Below are 19,473 nucleotides of genomic sequence, written 5' to 3'. Positions count from 1 at the left end.
AAGCCCAAGGTCGCTGGCTTAAGCAAGGGTTCACTGGCTTGGATGGAGCCTCCCAGGTCAAGGCACATATGAGAAAGCAATCAATGAACAACTAAGGTGTTGCAATAAAAACTTGATGTTTCTCATCTCTCTCCTTTCCTGCCTGTCTGTCCCTGTCTGTCTCTCTTGCTGTCTCTGTCACACATATACACACACACAAAACATCACCAACCACCGGACTAACATGACTCAAGTCTTGTTGATGTATTTTGATTCATAATAAAAGCTTTTTATTAATAAAACTAGAAAGATCTTCAGCTTGGTTTTATAGCAACAGAAATGCACCCACACTTGCCACTGCTTTCATCAGAGACCTCTCCTGCTTATGAATGTCCACGAAGCCAGTGTCATTGGCAGCAACAAACCTCAGGCTTGTTTTTGCAGGATTCATCACTTGCATGATATAGATAGTATTTCTTGAGTCCAGGCCTTTGTTGTCCTCACATACTGGAAGGCATTATCCGTTATGCCACCAATGGAGCCTCGTTGCATTGAGATTGAGAGCAGTCCTCCAGGTTCTGTTCATTCAGTAAAACAAGTTTGCCAATTTTCTGGAACAGCTGCCTTGCAAGGGTATCAGTTGCACTAAAAGCCCAATAAGAAATATAATGACTCTGTTTCTTCCCAGGAGTTATATAGCCTTTTTCTCTTCAATCCACAGAAGGGGGGAACATCAAAAAGAAGTTCTCTGAAAACTTCCACTTTCCTGTGCATTGGGTTTTTTGTTTTTAATATTTTATTTGGCCCTGACTGGTGGCTTAGTGGATAGTGTGTTGGCCTGGTATATGGAATCCAAGGTTTGATTCCTGGTGAGAACACACAAGAGGAGTGACCCTCTGTTTCTCACCCCCTCCCACTTCCCTTTTTCTCCTTCTTCCCCTCCCAAAAGCCAGTGGCTTGATTGATTCAAACTTGGTCCCAGGAGGATAGCTCAGTTGGAGTACATCAGCCTTAGGCACTAAAAATAGTTCAGTATTTAAGCATCAGCCCAAGATGGGGTAGCCAGGTTGGGTCAGATAGGGTGCATGCAGGAGTCTGTCTACCTCCCCTCCTCTCACCTAAAAAGAAAAAAAAAGAAAATCATTTTTATTTATTGATTTTACAGAGAAAGAGAGGGATGGGGAGTGAAAAGTATCAGCACATAGTTGCTCCACTTTAGTCTTGGATTTTCAGCTGGCAACCTCAACATTCCAGGGTTCCAGGTGGAGGCTCTCTCCACTGTACCACCACATGTCAGACCTGTGCTTCTGGTTCTGAAGGCCATTCTACACCTGCCTGAGTTCTTCGTTGGTCGTGTCACCAAAGCCACTCAGTGCCATGGTGAGGCGGATTCCCTTGGCTGCGTTCCTGATTGTGCAGTCCGTTTTTGTCTTCTCCCACATGGATCTTCTCCGGCCTTCTTCATTTCGTTATATAGTTTCATGTGTGTTGCCATCCACTGGTGCCATTGTGCAGCTAAACTGTGATCAGGTTTTAGAGCATCTGAGGCTGCTCGCAAGCAAAAGGCAGTCAGGAATAGTGAAGGATTCATATTTCTAAAACCTGCAGTGGGAGCAGCTGCACATGTGCAGTCAGTACTTGCAGGTCCAGGGAGCTCCAATCCCTCCATTACTTCTTTTTTTAATGATTGTTTTGTTCCTGGTGGGTATTTTCTTTTTCTTTTTTAATTATATTTTTATTTATGATTTTAGTTTGTGTTTACATAGGTTCAAGTGTCCTACCAAATATATCTCACCCCCTCACCTTATTCCCCTCAGCCCCCCATACCCCTTCCCCAAGGCCTTCCCCCCTTCCCTCTCTCTAGGATTTGCTGTCCTATTCTCTATAATGCTGTATTATGTATATATAATTTCATTAATCTCTTTCCTTTCTCTGATTCTATCTTCTCTTCTACTTTCCCTCTGACCGCTTTCCCTCTGATCCCAGCTCTGCCTCTGTTCCATTGCTCAGGTCACATTGTTCATTTGATTCTTCAAATGAGTGAGGTCATAGGATATTTTTCTTTCTCTGCCTGGCATATTTCACTTAGCATGATAGTTTCCTGATCCATCCATGTTGTCACAAAAGGTAAGATTTTCTTCTACCTCACAGCCGTGTAGTATTCCATTGTGTATATGTACCACAGCTTTTTAATTCACTTGTCCCCTGACAGATACTTGGGCTGTTTCCAAACCTAGGCTATTGTAAACAATGCTGCAATAAACATGGGGGTGCATTTCTTCTTTTGAATCAGTGATTTGGTATTCATAGGATATTTTCCTAAAAGTGGAATAGCTGGTTCAATGGGCAGTTCCATTTTTAATTTTTGGGGGAATCTCCATACTGTTCCACAGTGGCTGCACCAGTCTGCATTCCCACCAGCAGTGCAGGAGGGTTCCCTTTTCTTCGCACCCTCTCCAGCACTTATTATGTGTTGTTTTGTTGATGAGCACCATTCTGACAGGTGTGACATGGTATCTCATTGTGGTTTTAATGTGCATTTCTCTAATGATTAGTGATGTTTAGCATTTTTTTCATATGCCTATTGGCCATCTGTATGTCCTCTTTGGAGAAGTGTCTATTCATTTTCTTTGCCCATTTTTTGATTGGATTGTTTATCTTCCTGGTATTGAGTTTTACAAGTTCTTCATAAATTTTGGTTATTAACCCTTTATCAGACATATTGGCGAATATATTCTCCCATTGTGTGGGCAGTTTTTTTTTATTTTATTAATGGTGTCTTTTGCTGTGCAAAGGCTTTTTAGTTTCATATAGTCCCATCTGTTTATTCTGTCCTTTATTTCACTTGCCTATGGAGATAAATCAGCAAATATATTGCTACAAGAGATATCAGAGAGTTTACTGCCTATGTTTTCTTCCAAGATGTTTATGGTTTCACGACTTACATTTAAGTGTTTTATCCATTTTGATTTTACTTATGTGAATGGTGTAAGTTGATGGTCTAGTTTTATTTTTTTTAACTGTATCTGTCCAATTTTTCCAACACCATTTGTTAAAGAGACTGTCTTTACTTGATTGTATGTTCTTTCCTCCTTTGTCAAATATCAATTGTCCATTTAAGTGTGAATTTATTTCTGGTTTCTCTGTTCTGCTCCATTGATCTCTATGCCTGTTCTTATGCCAGTACCAAACTATTTTGAGTACAATGGCCTTGTAGTATAACCTGATATCAGGAAATGTGATACAAGCCACTTTATTCTTCTTTTTCAGGATTGCTGAGGCTATTCATGTTCTTTTTTGGCTCCATATAAATTATTGGAATATGTGTTCTATATCTTTGAAGTATATCATTGGTATTTTAATAGGAACTGCATTGAATTTATAGATTGCTTTGGACAATATAGATAGTTTAATGATGTTTATTCTTCCTATCCATGAACACAGTATATACTTCCCCTTGGTTGTATCTTCCTTGATTTTTTTTTATCATAGTTTTATAGTTTCCTGAGTACAAGTCTTTAACCTCTTTGGTTAAATTTACTCCTGGGCACTTTTTTTTTGTTGTTCCAATATTGAAGGGAATTGTTTCCTTAATTTCTCTTTCACACAGTTCATTGTTGGTGTATAAAAATGCCTCTGATTTCTGAGTATTAATTTTATATCCTGCCACCTTGCTGAATTAATTGATCAGGTCCAGTAGTTTTTTGACTGAGACTTTAGGGTTTTCTATATACAATATCATATCATCAGCTAATAATGATAGTTTTACTTCTTCTTTTCCAATTTTGATGCCTTTTATCTTTTCTTCTTGTCTGATTGCTGTGGCTAGGACTTCCAGAACTATGTTGAATAAGAGTGGTGAAAGGGGGCACTCCTGCCTTGTTTCTGATTTTAAGGGTATTTCTTTTAATTTTTGCCCTTTGATTATGATGTTGGCTTTGGGTTTGTCATAGATGGCCTTTATCATGTTGTGGTTTGCTCCCTGAATCCCCATTTTGCTGAGAGTTTTGATGATAAATGGGTGCTGGATTTTATCAAATGCTTTTTCGGTATCTATTGATATTATCATGTGCTTTTTATCCTTTCTTTTATTTATGTGTTGAATCACATTGATTGATTTGAGGATATTGTACCAGCCTTGTATCCTTAGAATAAATCCCACCTCCTTCTGATGTATGATTTTTTTCATGTATTGCTGGATCCGGTTTGCTAATATTTTGTTGAGAATTATAGCATCTAAGTTCATCAGGGATATTGGTGTATAGTTTTCTTTCTTTGTAGTGTCTTTGCCTGGGTTTGGAGTCAGTATTATGCTCGCCTCATAAAAGGAGTTTGAAAGTCTTCCCTCCTCTTGAATTTTTTGAAATAGCTTGAGAAGGATAGGAGTTAGTTCTTTGAATAAAATTTGCCTGTGGAGCCATCTGGCCCAGGGCTTTTGTTTGTTGCGAATTTTTTGATAACTGTTTCGATCTTATTTGATGAAATTAGTCTGTTTAGGTTTTCTGATTCTTCTATATTGATTTTTGAAAGATTATATGTTTCTAGGAATTTGTCCATTTCACCTACGTTGTCTAATTTTATGGCATACAGTTCTTCATAGTATTTTCTTACAAGCCTTTCTACTTCTGCTGTGTCAGTTGTTATTTCTCCTCTCCCGTTTCTAATTTTATTTATTTGAGTCCTCTCTCTCTCTCTCTCTCTCTCTCTCTCTCTCTCTCTCTCTCTTGGTGAGACTGGTTAAAGGTTTATCAATATTGTTTACCTTTTCGAAGAACCAGCTCTTGGTTTCATTGATCCTTTTTACTGTTTCTTTAGCCTCTATGTCATTTATTTCTGCTCTGATCTTTATTATTTCCTTCCTTCTACTTCTTCTGGGTTTTACTTGCTGTTCTTTTTCTAGTTCTTTTAGATGCAAGGTTAAATTATTTACTTGAGCTTTTTCTAGCTTTTTAAGGTATGTCTGTAGTGCTATGAACTTCCTTCTCAGGACTGCTTTTGCTGTGTCCATATATTTGAGTTGTTGTATGTTCATTTTCATTTGTTTCAAGAAAAATTTTGATTTCTTTCTTCATCTCATTGTTAACCCATTCATTATTTAACTAACATGCTATTTAGTCTCCAAGTGTATGATTTTTTTTCAGGTTTTTTATTGTTGATTTCTAGTTTTATGCCATTGTGATCTGAGAAGATACTTGATATGATTTCAGTCTTGTTAAGTTTGTTGAGACTCATTTTATGTCCTAGCATGTGGTCTATCCTAGAGAATGTACCATGAGTACTTGAAAAGAATGTATATTCTGCTGCCTTAAGGTGAAAGGTTCTGAAGATATCTGTTAAATCCAGTTGATCTAGTGTGTCCTTTAAGTCTGCTATTTCTTTGTTAATTTTCTTTCTTGAGGATCTATACAGTGATGTTAGTGGGGTATTAAAATCCCCTACTATTATTAGTATTGCTATTGATCTCACCCTTTATGCCCATCAAAATCTGCTTTATATATTTGGGTGCTCTTATATTAAGTGCACAGATATTTATAATGGTTATATCTTCCTGTTGGATTGCTCCCTTTATCATTATGTAGTGACCTTCTTTATCCCTTACTATAGCCTTTGTTTTAAAGTCTATTTTTTTTGAGTATTGCTACCATAGCTTTTTTTAAATTTCTATTTGCATGAAATATATTTTCCAACTCTTTACTTTCAGTCTATGTGTATCCTCTGTTTTGAGGTGTGTCTCTTGTTGACAGCATACGTACGGGTTCTGTTTTCTTATCCATGCAACTACTCTATGTCTTTTGATTGGAGCATTTAATCCATTTACATTTAAGGTTATTAGTGATATATAGTTGTTTATTGCCATTTTATTCTTTAAATCTACATTCCTTTTTTACTAGATTCCTCCCTTTGTTTTGTTTACAGCAGGCCCCTTAACATTTCTTGTAATATTGGTTTGATTGTAATAAATTCCTTGAGTGTTTTTTTTGTCTGGGAAGCCTTTTATTTCTCCTTCAATTTTATATATTTATTTATTTGTTTTTAATTTTTATTTTTTTTACAGAGACAGAGAGAGAGTCAGAGAGAGGGATAGACAGGGACAGAGAAACAGGAATGGAGAGATGAGAAGCATCAATCATTAGTTTTTTGTTATGCATTGCAACATCTTTGTTGTTCATTGATTGCTTTCTCATATGTGCCTTGACCGTGGGCCTTCAGCAGACTGAGTAACCCCTTGCTCGAGCCAGCGACCTTGGGTCCAAGCTGGTGAGCTTTTGCTCAAATCAGATGAGCCTGCGCTCAAGCTGGTGACCTCAGGGTCTCAAACCTGGGTCCTCTGAATCCCAGTTCGATGCTCTATCCACTGCGCCACTGCCTGGTTAGGCTCTCCTTCTATTTTATTTTTTTTTCTCCTTCTATTTTAAATGATAGCCTTGCTGGATAGAGAAGTCTTGGTTGCAGGCTCTTGTTTTGCATTATTTGAATATTTCTTGCCATTTCCTTCTGGCCTCTGATGTCTCTGTTGAGAAGTCAGATGTCATCCTTATGGGGGCTCCTGTGTAGGTAATTGACTACTTTTCTCTTAAAGCTTTAATATTCCTTCTTTATATTTTAATTTTTATATTTTAATTATGATGTGTCTTGGTGTGAACCTTTTTGGATTTATCCTCTGTGCTTCTTGAACTTGTCTGACTTTATCCTTCATCAATTTTGGAAAGTTTTTAGCTATGATTTCTTCCATCAGATTCTCTATTCCTTGTTCTTTATCTTCTCCTTCAGGAACCCCTATGATATGGATGTTATTTCTCTTCATGTTGTCACAGAGCTCTCTTAGAGTTTCCTCAGACTTTTTGAACCTCTTTTCTTTTTGCAGCTCTGCTTCTGTGCTTTCATTTATCTTGTCCTCTAACTCAGTGATTTTCAACCTTTATTTTCATGGCAAAAACACACACTAATTACTAAGGTCAGTGCCCCTGATTAAATACAACCATTTTCATCTCATGGCACAAATAAATTAGTTACTAAAGAAGAAGAGGTCAGGGCCCCTTTTTCTTTAGTAATTAGGTTATGAGTGCGTGAGAAACAAAGGTTGAAAAATCACTGCTCTAACTCACTGATTCAAACCTCAGCTTCATCCATCCTGTTTTTAATTCCTTCCAGTGGGTCTTTATTTCTAATATTGTATTTGTCATTTCTGACTTATTCTTTTTTATTATTCCAATATCCTTTTGTATACTTGTTATCTCTTTATTTAGGTGCTCATTTTGTCCATTGTTGTTGTTCTAAGATCTTTGAGCAACCTAACAATCATTATTTTAAACTCTTCTTTCAGTAATTTGGTAATTTCCATCTCATTCAGATCTTTTTCTGGGGATTTCTCTTGTTGATTCACTTGGGTTGCATTTCTCTGCCTTCCTATTTTGTCTGTGTATAAGAATGGTGTGGCCACATGCTAGCATCAGGGCTGCAAGCCTCGGTCCTGCAGGTGGGGCTCTGCTCCTACACCCAGCCACAAGTCTCAGCCAGTTCCCAGGCTTTCACCTTGCCCCTGCAGGAGGAACTGTTCTTGTGCACCTGGCTTGCAGCTGGAGGTTAGACTGCTTTTGCGCACTCCTTCTGCCACTGGGCTGCGCTCAGCCTCTGCCCCCACCAGGTGGGACTGTGCTGGCACCAGGTTCAATCACAGTAGGCCTTGGCTTCTGCCCAGGACTGCACTTATGGCCAGGCTGTAGCTGCATTCAGCCCCTGGCTTTCACCCCTGCCAACTAGGACCACACTTCCATGTCCAAATGCCACCTTCCCTCCAGCAAGCACTCAGCAGTGTGGGGGTGGAGATGCAGCTCATACCTCAGCAGTTAATACTGTATCCCTGATGGCTCCCTGCTTCTAAGCGATTCTTTGCTCTGACTGCAGCAGGAGAGCTTCTGTTTGGCTGGTGACCTGCTTTCCTTTGCTGGTATTTCTGGTTTCAGAAAAATTATTCACTTTAGATTTGGGGAGTGACTCAGCCCAGGGGTTGGGGTGGCTGTCCCTCAAAGTGTTTCTCCCTGTGCCTCCTAGATTACACTCTTTTCATGCTACTCTGTTCCTCTCAGCTCTACCTGTACCCCAAAGCCCTAGGTGGGTGGTTGTGAAAAAGGTTTTCTGAGTGGACCCTTTAAGACAAATCCTGGGTCTGAGAAATCTGTGTCTTTTTTGCAAACAGTATCCTGGCTTGTTTCACAGCTGAATACTATCTGTACTCCTTTCCTAGGCTCTGGGGCTGCAGGCTGTGGCTTTATTTCTGGGACCCAGGTCCCTCCTCTTTTCTCTAAACCAGTGATGGTCAACCTGGTCCCTACCGCCCACTGGTGGGCATTCCAGCTTTCATGGTGGGTGGTAGCGGAGCAACCAAAGTATAAATAAAAAGATAGATTTAACTATAATAAGTTGTTTTATAAAGATTTATTCTGCCAAACAGCAAAAATCTGACATAAAGTACTTGGTAAGTAATTATTATTATATGCTTTAACTTGCTGTAACTCTACTTTATAAGTTTTATAAAATAAAGTTACTTTCCTACTTTATAAATCACCATTACTGTGGAACTTGTGGGTGGTTAGAACACTTTATTACTAACAGAGATACAAAAGTGGGCGGTAGGTATAAAAAGGTTGACTACCCCTGCTCTAAACTCACTTCCCACCACCATGCGAGTCCCTCTGGGCTTCTTCTTGCTCTCAGGAGCTGAGCAACCCTCTCCACGTTTCTGCTTCTTCTACCAGTCTCACTGTGGCTTCTTCAGTGATCCTTGCTTAATAAGTCCTCTTAGTTTAGTCCAAACTTGGTTTTTCCAGATGATGGTTCTTAAAATTAAGTTGTGATACACTTTGGTTCTGGGAGGTGGAAGTTGGTCCGTCCGCCAACTCCATCACCATCTTGCCGTTCCTCTCCATTACTTCTTGTTATTAAAAATATCATAGGATTGGCCAGTTGGCTCAGTGGTAGAGCATCAGCCCAGCATGTGAAAGTCCCAGGTTAGATTCTCAGCTCGGGTACACAGAAGAAGTGCCCATCTGCTCTCCACCCTTCCCCTTCTCCTTTCTCTCTATCTCTCTCTTCCTCTCCCGCAGCCAAGCTCCATTGGAGCAAAGTTGGCTCCATGGCCTCTGCCTCATGCACTAGAATGGCTCTGATTGCAGTGGAGCAATGCCCCAGAGGGGCTGAACTTTTCCCCCTAGTGGTCATGCCAGGTGGATCCTGGTCAAGTGCATGTAGAATCTTTCTGCCTGCCTCCCTGACCCCACTTCTCACTACAAAAAAAATTAAAAAAAATCATAGAGTTTTTGAATGCTAGTCACAAAATCCTAACTTGTCTGCCAAAAAGTGTCATTTGCCTCCAACTCCTCAGTGCTCTTTTTTTTCTATTGATTTTAATTTATTGTGTTTACATAGATTCTAGTGTCCCCCAAAATGCTACCCCCATCCCATGTTCCCCTCAACATCCCCCTTGTCCCCCTCCCCCACACCCTCCCTCCTTCTCTCCAGGATTTGCTTTCCTGCTCTCTATAATGCTGTGTTATTCATATATAATTTCACGAATCTCTTTTTCAATCTCTGATCACATCCTCTCATGCCCTTTCCCTATGCCCGCATTCCCTCTGGTCCCTTTGATTCTGCCTCTGTCTCTATTCCATTCCTCAGTTCACATTGTTCATTGGATTCCTCAAATGAGTGAGGCCATATGATATTTTTCTTTCCCTGCCTGGCTTATTTCACTTAATATAATAGTTTTCAGGTCCATCCTTGAAAGTAATCGTGCATTCAGTTGCAGAGTTACAACTTTTAGTGTCTCAATTGTGAGAAGATCAAACGTTTTTGAAAAGTCAATATTAATTGATAATTTTGTAAGAAATTACTTTTGTCATCAGTCAGAAGAAAACATGTCATAATGAGAATTCAAAGATGGGTTTGTGTGAAATAAGAATCATTATTCAAGAAGAACTGCTATAGCTCTATATTCTGTAAATCACACTATTTTTCTTGAGAGTAATTGGTGACTTAGGGGTTAGTGGTTGTTACTAAAGTTTATCAATATGCTCCTTATAATGGATTGAAAAAAAATGTCAATCCATTATATGGATTTGTCCTGAAAAGAACAGGACCTTTCACAGGGAAAATTACATATCTGATGATGGCCACGCTAATAGGCATGAGGAGATATGTCATTGTAGTTTTAATTTGGATTTCCCTAATGACTAGTGATGTTGAGCATCTTTTTTATGTTGGCTTTTTGCATATTGACTTTGGAGACTTGTCTGTTCAGATCCTTTACTGATTTTTACTTTGGCTGTTTCTTTTTTCTTTTGGCAGTTGAGTTGTATGAGTTCTTCATATATTTTGAGTATTAACCCCTTACCAGATATATATGGTTTACAATTTTTTTTTCCATTTTATAGGTTTTTTTGTTTTTTTTGCTTATGATTTCTTTTGCTGTTCAGAAGCTTTTTAGTATGATATCATCCCACTATTTTTTTTAAGAGAGAGACACAGAGAGAGAGAAGTACAGACAGGGACAGACGAACAGGAAGGGAGAGAGATGAGAAGCTTCAATTCTAGGTTGTGGCACCTTAGTTGTTCAGTGATTGCTTTCTCATACATGCCTTGACTGGGGGGCTCCAGCAGAGCGAGTGACCCCTGACTTAAGCCAGCGAGCTTAGGCTTCAAACCAGTGACCTTTGGGCTCAAGCCAGCAACCCTGCACTCAAGCCGATGAGCCCGTACTCAAGCCAGTGACCTTGGGGTTTTGAACCTGGATCTTCTGCATCCCAGGCTGATGCTCCATTCACTGCACCACTGCATGGTCAGGCTAGTCTCACTTTTTGTTTTTTTGCTTATTCTTTAGGTGTCATATTTAAAAAATCATTGCTAAAACCCATGTCAAGAATATTTACTACTATGTGTTATTCTAGGATTTTCATAGTTTGAGGTCTTACATTTCAGTCTTTAGTCCATTTTGAGTTAATTTTTGGGAGTGGCATAAGAAATGGATCCAGTTTCATTTTCATATGTGATTATACAATTATCCCAAAACCATTTATTGAAAAGACTATCTGTTCTCTGTTAAGTTTTGTTGGTTTTCTTGTGATATATTAGTTAACTGTATATACAGTACTTAGATTTGTTTCTGGGCTCTTAATTCTGTTTCATTCCTCTGTTTGTCTGTTTTTATGGCAGTACCATACTCTTTTGATGACTATAGCTTTTTAGTATAGCTTGAAATCAAAGTGTGATGTCTACTGTTTTGTTTTCTCTAAGGATTTCTTTGGCTATTCAGGGTCTTTTGTAGTTCTGTGTAAATTTTAGGAGTGTTATTTTTTATTTCTGTGAAAAATGCCACTGGGATTGCATTGAAGCTATAGACTCAATGTGTTTTGGTTTTTAAAGTAGTCATTATTTACCTCCTTAGTTAAATTTAAGTATTGTTTTAAATGCATATAAATAGAATAATTTTTTTTTTTTGCAGAGAATTTGTTGTTAGTGTATAGAAATGCTGTCACCCTTTATGTTGAGATAAGTTCTTTACTTCTAGGTGTAGTTTGTTGTTGTTTGTTTGTTTTTCCATAAATAAATGTTGAATTCTGTCAAAAGATTTTTCTCTATCAATTGTGATGATCATGTGATTCTTTTCTTTTATTATATTAATGTCCTGTATCATGCTGAACCATCATTGTATCCCAGGGATAAATCCCACTTAATCATAACAAGTGATCTTTTTAAATGTGCTGCTGAATTGGGTTTGCTAGTCTTTTTTTTTTTTTTTTTAATTTTTCTGAAGTTGGAAACAAGGAGGCAGTCAGAAGACAGACTCCTGCATGCGCCCGACCGGGATCCACCCAGCTTGCCCACCAGGGGGGGATACTCCGCCCAACCGGGGTACCACTCTGTTGCAACCAGAGCCATTCTAGTGCCTGAGGCAGAAGCCATAGAGCCATCCTCAGCACTTGGGCCAACTTTGCTCCAATGGAGTCTTGGCTGCGGGAGGGGAAGAGAGAGACAGAGAGGAAGGAGAGGGGGAGGGGTGGAGAAGCAGATGGGCGCTTTTCCTGTGTGTCCTGGCCAGGAATCTAACCCGCGACTCCTGCACGCCAGGCCAACACTCTACCATGCTAGTCTTTTATTAAGAATTTTTATGTTTGCCTGACCTGTGGTGGCGCAGTGGATAAAACGTCGACCTGGACTGCTGAGGTCGCTGGTTCGAAACCCTGGGCTTGCCCGGTCAAGGCACATATGGGAGTTGATGCTTTCTGCTCCTCCCCCACTTCTCTCTCTCCCTCTTCCTCTCTCTCTCTCTCTCTCCTCTAAAATGAATAAATAAATAAAAATAATTTTAAAAAAATAAATAAATAAATAAATAAAAAAAAATAAAAAATAAAAAAAAAAGAATTTTTATGTTTATATTCATCAGGGATCAGGTATGTTGGCTTATACTTTTCTTTTCTAGTAGCATCCTTTCCTGCTTTTTGGAATCAGGATAATGCTGGCCTCATACAATAGTTTTTTGGGGGTATTCCCTTCTTTTTATATTTTTAGAGGGGTTTGAGAAGTATTGGTATTAATACATCTTCAAATGTTTGATAAAAATTAACCAGTGAAGCCATCTCATCCTGAGCTTCTCTTTGTTAGGAGAATTTAGATTACTGATTCAATATATTTACTATAATTGATATGTTCAGAATTTCTTTTTCTTCTTGATTCAGTCTAGATAAGTGGTTTCTAAAATTTTTTCTGTTTTGAAGTTGTCCAGTTTCTTGGTGTAATTGTTCATAAGAGCCTCTTATGATCCTTTAACTTTCTGTGATATACATTTTACTTTCTTCTTTTATATTTATAATTTTGTTGATTTGGGGTTTTTTTCCCTCTTTTTCTTGGTTAGTATAGCTAAAGGTTTCTCAGTTTTATTCAAAGAACAATTTTAGTTTGATTAATCTTTTTTATTGTTTTTATGTTTGTTTATTTGTTTATTTTTATTTCTGCTCTAATCTTTATTTCCTTTCTTCTGCTCTGTTCTTTTTGTAATTTCTTAAGATGTAGAGTTTGGTTGTTTATTTGAAATCTTTCTTGCTTCCTAAAATAGGTATTTATTGCTATAAACTTCCCTCTTAGAACTTCTTTTCTTGCATACCACAAGTACTGCTATGTTATGTTTCCATTTTTGCTTGTCTAAACAAACTTTCTTATATCCCTTAAATTTCTTTGGATCCATTGGTTGTTTCGGAGAGTGTTGTTTAATTTCCATGTGTTGGTAAATTTTCCAGTTTACTTTGAGTTTTAGTATCATGCCATTATGATCAGACTTGGTTTAAGTTCAATCTTCTTGAATTTGTTAAGATTAGTTTTGTGATTGAACATATGTCTTATTCTAGAAAATGTTCCATGTCCAAATGAAAAGAATGTGTATTCTGCTGCTGTTGAATAGAAGGCTCTTTTTATGTTTGTTATATTTATTTGATCTGTAGTGTTGTTCCTTATTGATTCTGTCTGGATGATCTACTCATTGTTGAGAGTTGAGTATTTAAGTCTCCAACTATTATTGTGTTCCTTTTTAAAAAAGTTTTATCTGTTAGTTTTTGCTTTAAATATTTAAGTGCTTCAATGTTGGGTGCATAAATAATTGAAATTATTATATTTTTCTTGGTGTATAGGGCCCCTTTATTATTATATAATGACCTTCTTTGTCTCTTTTGACCATTTTTAGTTTTACATTGATTTTGTCTATCTTTTTCTTCTTTTGTCTAACTATTTTTTTCTTCTTTTTATCTATTTATTTCTTCTTTTTTTTGTTGTTGTCATTTACTTGAAATGTCTTGTAGAAAGCATATTATTAGATCTTGTTTTTTTTTAATACAGTCAGCCATTCTTTGTCTTTTGTTTACATAATTTATTCAGCTTTTGTTTAAAGTAATTATTGCTAAGTAAGGGCTTGCTGTTACCATTTTAACTGTGTTCTGCTTGTTTTGTAGTTCCCTTGTTCCTTGTTTTTATCCTGCTATCCTTTTGTGTTTTGCTGTCTTTTATTCAGTCATAATAAATATATATTATGCTGTATTTTTTTATTAAAGAAGTCAGTGATTTGACTTCTTTATTATGTATTTTGTGTGATTACCACAGGATTTTGTCTTATGGTTACCATGGGACATACATAAAACACCTTAAAATTATAACACCCAGCCTGACCTGTGGTGGCACAGTGGATCAAGCATTGACCTGGAATGCTGAGGTTGCTGGTTCAAAACCTTGGGCTTGCCTGATAAAGGCATATATGGGAGTTGATGCTTCCTGCTCCTCCCCCCTTCTCTCTCTCTCTCTATATCTCTCTCTCCTCTAAAATGAATAAATAAAAATAAAAATTTTTTAAAAAATTATAGCACCCTATTTTCAACTGGTAATAGTTTAACTTCAGTAGAATTAATAAACTTTATGTTTTTAATTTCCCCCTCACATTTTAGACTATTTCTGTCACAATCTACATTTTTATATATTGTATAACTAATAAATTATTATAGTTATTGTTATTTTTACTACACTTTTAAAAAACTTTTAAATTTGTTTGTAAGTGAATTATGCCTCATTAATATCATATTGCAGACTTTAACTGTGGTTATATATTTATTACCAGTGAGACTTAGAGTGTTGTTTTATATTTTGATGATAGTAATTAGCATTCTTTTCCTTTAACTCAAAGAACTTCCTTTAGCAAGCATTACAATCAGGCAGGTCTGATGTTAATGAACTTCTTCAGCTTTTGTTTTTTGAAGGAAGTCTATATTCTTCTTTTAGTTCTAAAGGTTATATGCTGAGTATAGAGTTCTTAGCTGCCAGTTATTCCTGTTTATTTGAATGTGTTGTCTCAATCCTTCCTGGCCAAAATTTTTTTGTTGAGCAATTTGCTGATAGTCTTATAAGGGTTCCCTGGCATGTAACTTCTATATTTTCTCTTGCTGCTTTTAAATTTTTTTTTTTTTGTATTTGACTTGTGAGAATTTAGTTATAACATGTCTCAGTGAATTCTATTCAGGTTCAAACACTTTGGAACCCTTTGGGCCTTTTGGACATGTATGTCTGTTTCCCTCCCCATGTTTAGGAAGTTTTCAGCTATTATTACTTTAAATATACTCTCTGTCCATTTCTCTTTCTCTTCTCCTTCTGGAATTCCAAAATGCAAATATTGTTTCTTTTCATTATGCCCCATAATTACTTTAGGCTTTCTTCACTCTTTTTTTTCTCCTCTGACTATGTAATCTTCAATGTCCTATTCTCCAAGCCACTGATGCTTTGTTCTTCATGGTTCAGTCTGCCTTTGAACTAATTCTTTAGTTCAATTTTTGTATTTTGCCACTCTAGAATTTTTCTTTTTCTTTTTTTTTCTATTTCCTTGTTGATTTTCTAGGGATTTTTTATGCATTATTTTCTTATTACCATTTAGTTGTCTGTGTATTTTTTGTTTGTATGTTTGTTTGTTTGGTATTTTTATTTTTGGAGTTCATTAAAATTCTCTAAGAGGATTAGTCTAAATTCTTTGACAAGTCATAGGTCTACATTTCTTTAGGGTCAGTTATTGGAGCTTTATTAGTTTATTTTGGTGATGTCATATTTACCTGATTTTTTTTTTATTATTCTTGATGCTTTACATTGATGTCTGCATAATTGAGTAATTTGGCTTTTCTTTCAGACTTTACAAGTTTCATTTAGCAAACTTGAGTTTCTAGATGTTTCTGCTAGTAATGTCCTTAGGAGGTGAACCTGCTATTGTGGTCTATTTTGGGACAAAGCAGCTGTTTGAGCTCAGAAGTTGGGGATGGAGTGGATGTGCCACTGGCTAAGAACAGTTGGATAGGACTGCTGGCTTGGTTTTCTACTCAACTGAGTCTATAGGTTGGGCCCTGGGAGTGTCTAAATTCTCTGGTCAGGCTTACTAAATGGTCAGGACTGCATGTTAGATGCAGTTGTGGATGGAGCTATAAATTGTCTTCTCTGCCCTGGCCAGACACTGGGATTGGACCCAGGTACTGTGCAGCTCAGTGTTTGGGGATCCACATCAAACCAATACACTGAATTATCTGGTCTGGTGGGGGAGCAGTGGCTCTGGTCAATTCAAGTGCCACTGTATGTAGTGCTGTTTAACAGGCTGTGCAGCTTCCAGAATGCTCTGGTTGGGAAGAATGAAGGCTATATTCAGCAATGAGCAGGACTGTGAATTAGATTTCATGCTGAGGCATAAGTAGAAAAGCAGCTCCAAAGCCATTTCACCTTTGTGTTTTCTGGCTTAACTCAAGATGATTTGTACTCCAAGTTCTCTGACTGAACAGGGCCACTATGTATGCTCTGAAAATTATCAAGTGCTGGTGGCCCACACAAATTCCAGGAGTTGTCACAGCACTTCCTGTCACTTGAAGCTAAAATATACTCTCCACAGGGAGTGGGATTATGTCACATCTCTCTTGCCTGAATGTGGGCAAAGTGGGTTTAGGGTCAACAAAACTCTTTTTTTGAGGATTCAAGTCAGGAAAATCTGCATCCCACTGAGTTCTCTGGTCAGAGTGTGCTCCCAACTTGGTTCTGCAGATGAGCAAAGCCACTGATTGGGCACTGCAGCTTATGAACTCTGTACACCAAGATCAGTGGCCGAGTTCACTGCAAGCCCTTCTCTACTTCTCCATCACAGTCAGATTCCAAGTGGTTGAGCCCCACACATTCCCCTACAATCCCAGTGTATGGGGTCAGAGTAAGGGCTCCTGCAAAAGTACCCACAATTCTGAGGGTGCTGGTTGTTCCTCCTGGGTTCTTTTTCTCCATGGAGGGACCAGAAGCTCAGGCAGGCTGCTTCTTGTGGTCAGGGGGAGGGGCAGTGCAGTCCACCTGCAGGCTCCCCTTCTCTTACCCGTCTAATGCCGTCTGTGTTGGTCTCAGTGGTGCAGTGGGGTGCTTCCCTCTTACCCTGGTGGATCCTCTCAGTGGTGTCTCATTCTTGAAAACTTGTTCATTGTTCTGACTGTGAGGAAGAGTGAAGTCAGTAACAACCGTATTACCCTATTGTTGACCTGTTATCAGACATTTTTTAAAAGGAAATGTGATTTCTGTGCTCAAACACTTTACCAGCAGTTTTCCTCTTTAGACAACAAATGTTGATGAGCAAGTCAGTTGGTGGAGGTGAAAGATTCTGAAGCCTGCCAGAGTGCTTCTGTTGTTTTACGTTGGAATCCCCTAAGGAAAAGAAATGTAAGATATAATACAGAAAATATCATCTGCTGTCTTCTCTCCCTAGGGCAATCACTTGCTCTGCCATCAGTGCAACTGCCCATCTTTTACTTCGGGGCTCTGGCACTTTGTGACTTTTCACAGCAGTGAAGCTGTGAGATGTGAGAATGCTTGCAGACCAGAAATCACATGTTAGAATTACTTTAGGAAGAAATTGAGACATCTTAGTAGAAGGAACGGTATGCCTATATCGTTGGCTACTCCCTGTCATAATTAATTCTGCCATTGTCAAATTTCATGAATTTAAAGTTAGCCAATTAATGTGGCTTATATTGTAGAGAAATATGAACACATAATCTAGGTTTTTCATTATACAGAAAAGAGGAAGAAAAGCTATTTTTTTAGATTCTTTGGTATATGTTTCAAATAGCACAGTCACATCATATCATTAACTGAAGTTTCAGCGTCAAATAATTTCATTTTTATCTCTGCCTTGGAATTGAATCTAATAAATTATTGACCAAATTACATAGTTTTGGGTGTTATCAGAGCAGGGAGAGAACTCATTTGAAATAGTATATGTATGTGCATATATTTATGTGTGTGTCATTGTACACATTTATAACAAATCATAAACTTTCCTTTTTTTTTAAATTATTAAGAAGAAAGATCTGACCAGGTGGTGGTGCAGTGGATAGAGCATTAGACTGGGATGCAAAAGACCCAGGTTCGAAATCTGAGGTTGCTGGCTTGAGCACAGGCTCATCTGGTTTGAACACAGCTCACCAGCTTGAACCCAAGGTCGCTGGCTTGAGCAAGGGGGTCACTCAGTCTGCTGTAGACCCCGTCAAGGCACATATGAGAAAGCAATCAATGAACAACTAAAGTGCCACAACAAAGAATTGAAGCTTCTCATCTCTTTCTCTTCCTTTCTGTCTGTCCCTATCTGTCCCCTCACTTCTCTGTCTCTGTCACAAAAAAAAAAAAGATCTGAGCTAATGATATTAGAGAAATATTTTCACACCTTTAAATACTAAAGCAGTGAGAATACCTCAAAAATGTACAAACTGAATTCCCATCTGAGTCTTTATCTTTAAGGAATAAATGTAGAGTGTTTGTGAGATGCATGCACATCTGACTGTGACATGGCCTGGGATCTGTGTAAAGGTTGCTGAAGAATGCTCTGCCTCCTGTAATCCTCATTCTACTTTAGCTGCAAGCACCTGCTGTGCTCAGCAGCGCCCCCCAGTGTCAGTGCTGAAAGAGCAAGTGACTAACTCACCCCTATTCTTTTAGAAATAAGTAGGGCATAAGTAGAGATAAGTAATACTTAAATACTTATCTCACTTGAAGGTTAGTATTGATTCAGCAAATATGAATTTATTGAATATTGTCCATCTCATTTCATATTTGTCAACCATTTTACATTTTTCAATTTCTGTGTCATCTAATCTTCAATGTTCCCTATATCTGTATAGTTAAAAAATGTTTTTTATCTTATAACTTTGAATGGTTTTGAAACAGAGCTCATGGACTCTATTAAACAGTAATTTCAAAGACTGGAATATAAATAATTTAAAAATAATTTTCCATACAAAAATGTAAATTTCATTTAAAACATTATTGTACAAAATATTTTTTTCCTAGATGCCTATAGATGACAAGCAAATTAATCTTAATGTCCTTTTAGTTTTGAATGTATTACATTTAAATCTATTAGGGTTACTTTAAATTTTTTTTCTATCATGTTATTATATGTTATGGATATTAAAAATTTGTATGCAGACAGACAGTCCTAAATGTTAAATGTTGGCTGTCTCATTTCTAAGAAGGTAAATATTCAGGTGGCAAAAACAGGAATAGTTAAATCAGACATGTGTCACTTTAAGGGAAGACTTGTGAGCAGCTTCTATTACATCTGAGAAACTATAGATGACTATAATATATACTAATTGTTACAAGAATGTTTAAACTATACTATGAAGCATTTCAACAATTAAAAGTTCCCTGTGGACTTAAATCACATTAACAACCAATCGAGATATATGAGTGCCTAGTAAAGCAATGAAGGCAGGAGTGTTCTGGAAAAGATCAGAGGTGCCTTGTTTATATTTCCATATCAGAGAATAAATCATTCACAAAGAAAGTGCAAGTTATGAAAGATGCCTTGTAAAATTTGCATCAGTGATAGGTAAATCAAATTTGTGACCTGGTCAGACCTTGAATTCTATACTTGAACCATTATTTGTACAGCATGGTGAGATA

At 37.5% G+C, this 19,473-nt stretch overlaps 1 protein-coding gene and 1 pseudogene across 1 annotated transcript in view; one reads left to right on the top strand and one right to left on the bottom strand.

Annotated features, from left to right (window-relative positions):
• The window catches only part of THSD7B (thrombospondin type 1 domain containing 7B), a 1,096,947-nt gene that overhangs the window by 257,613 nt on the left and 819,861 nt on the right, over positions 1-19,473 (top strand). The gene's annotated exons all lie outside the window — the stretch shown is intronic.
• Positions 305-1,570, bottom strand: LOC136337954 (procathepsin L pseudogene; annotated as a pseudogene).

The sequence above is a fragment of the Saccopteryx bilineata genome, chromosome 5, assembly GCF_036850765.1.
Source record: "Saccopteryx bilineata isolate mSacBil1 chromosome 5, mSacBil1_pri_phased_curated, whole genome shotgun sequence".
Lineage (NCBI taxonomy): Eukaryota > Metazoa > Chordata > Mammalia > Chiroptera > Emballonuridae > Saccopteryx > Saccopteryx bilineata.
This window is presented reverse-complemented; position numbering and strand designations above follow the sequence as displayed.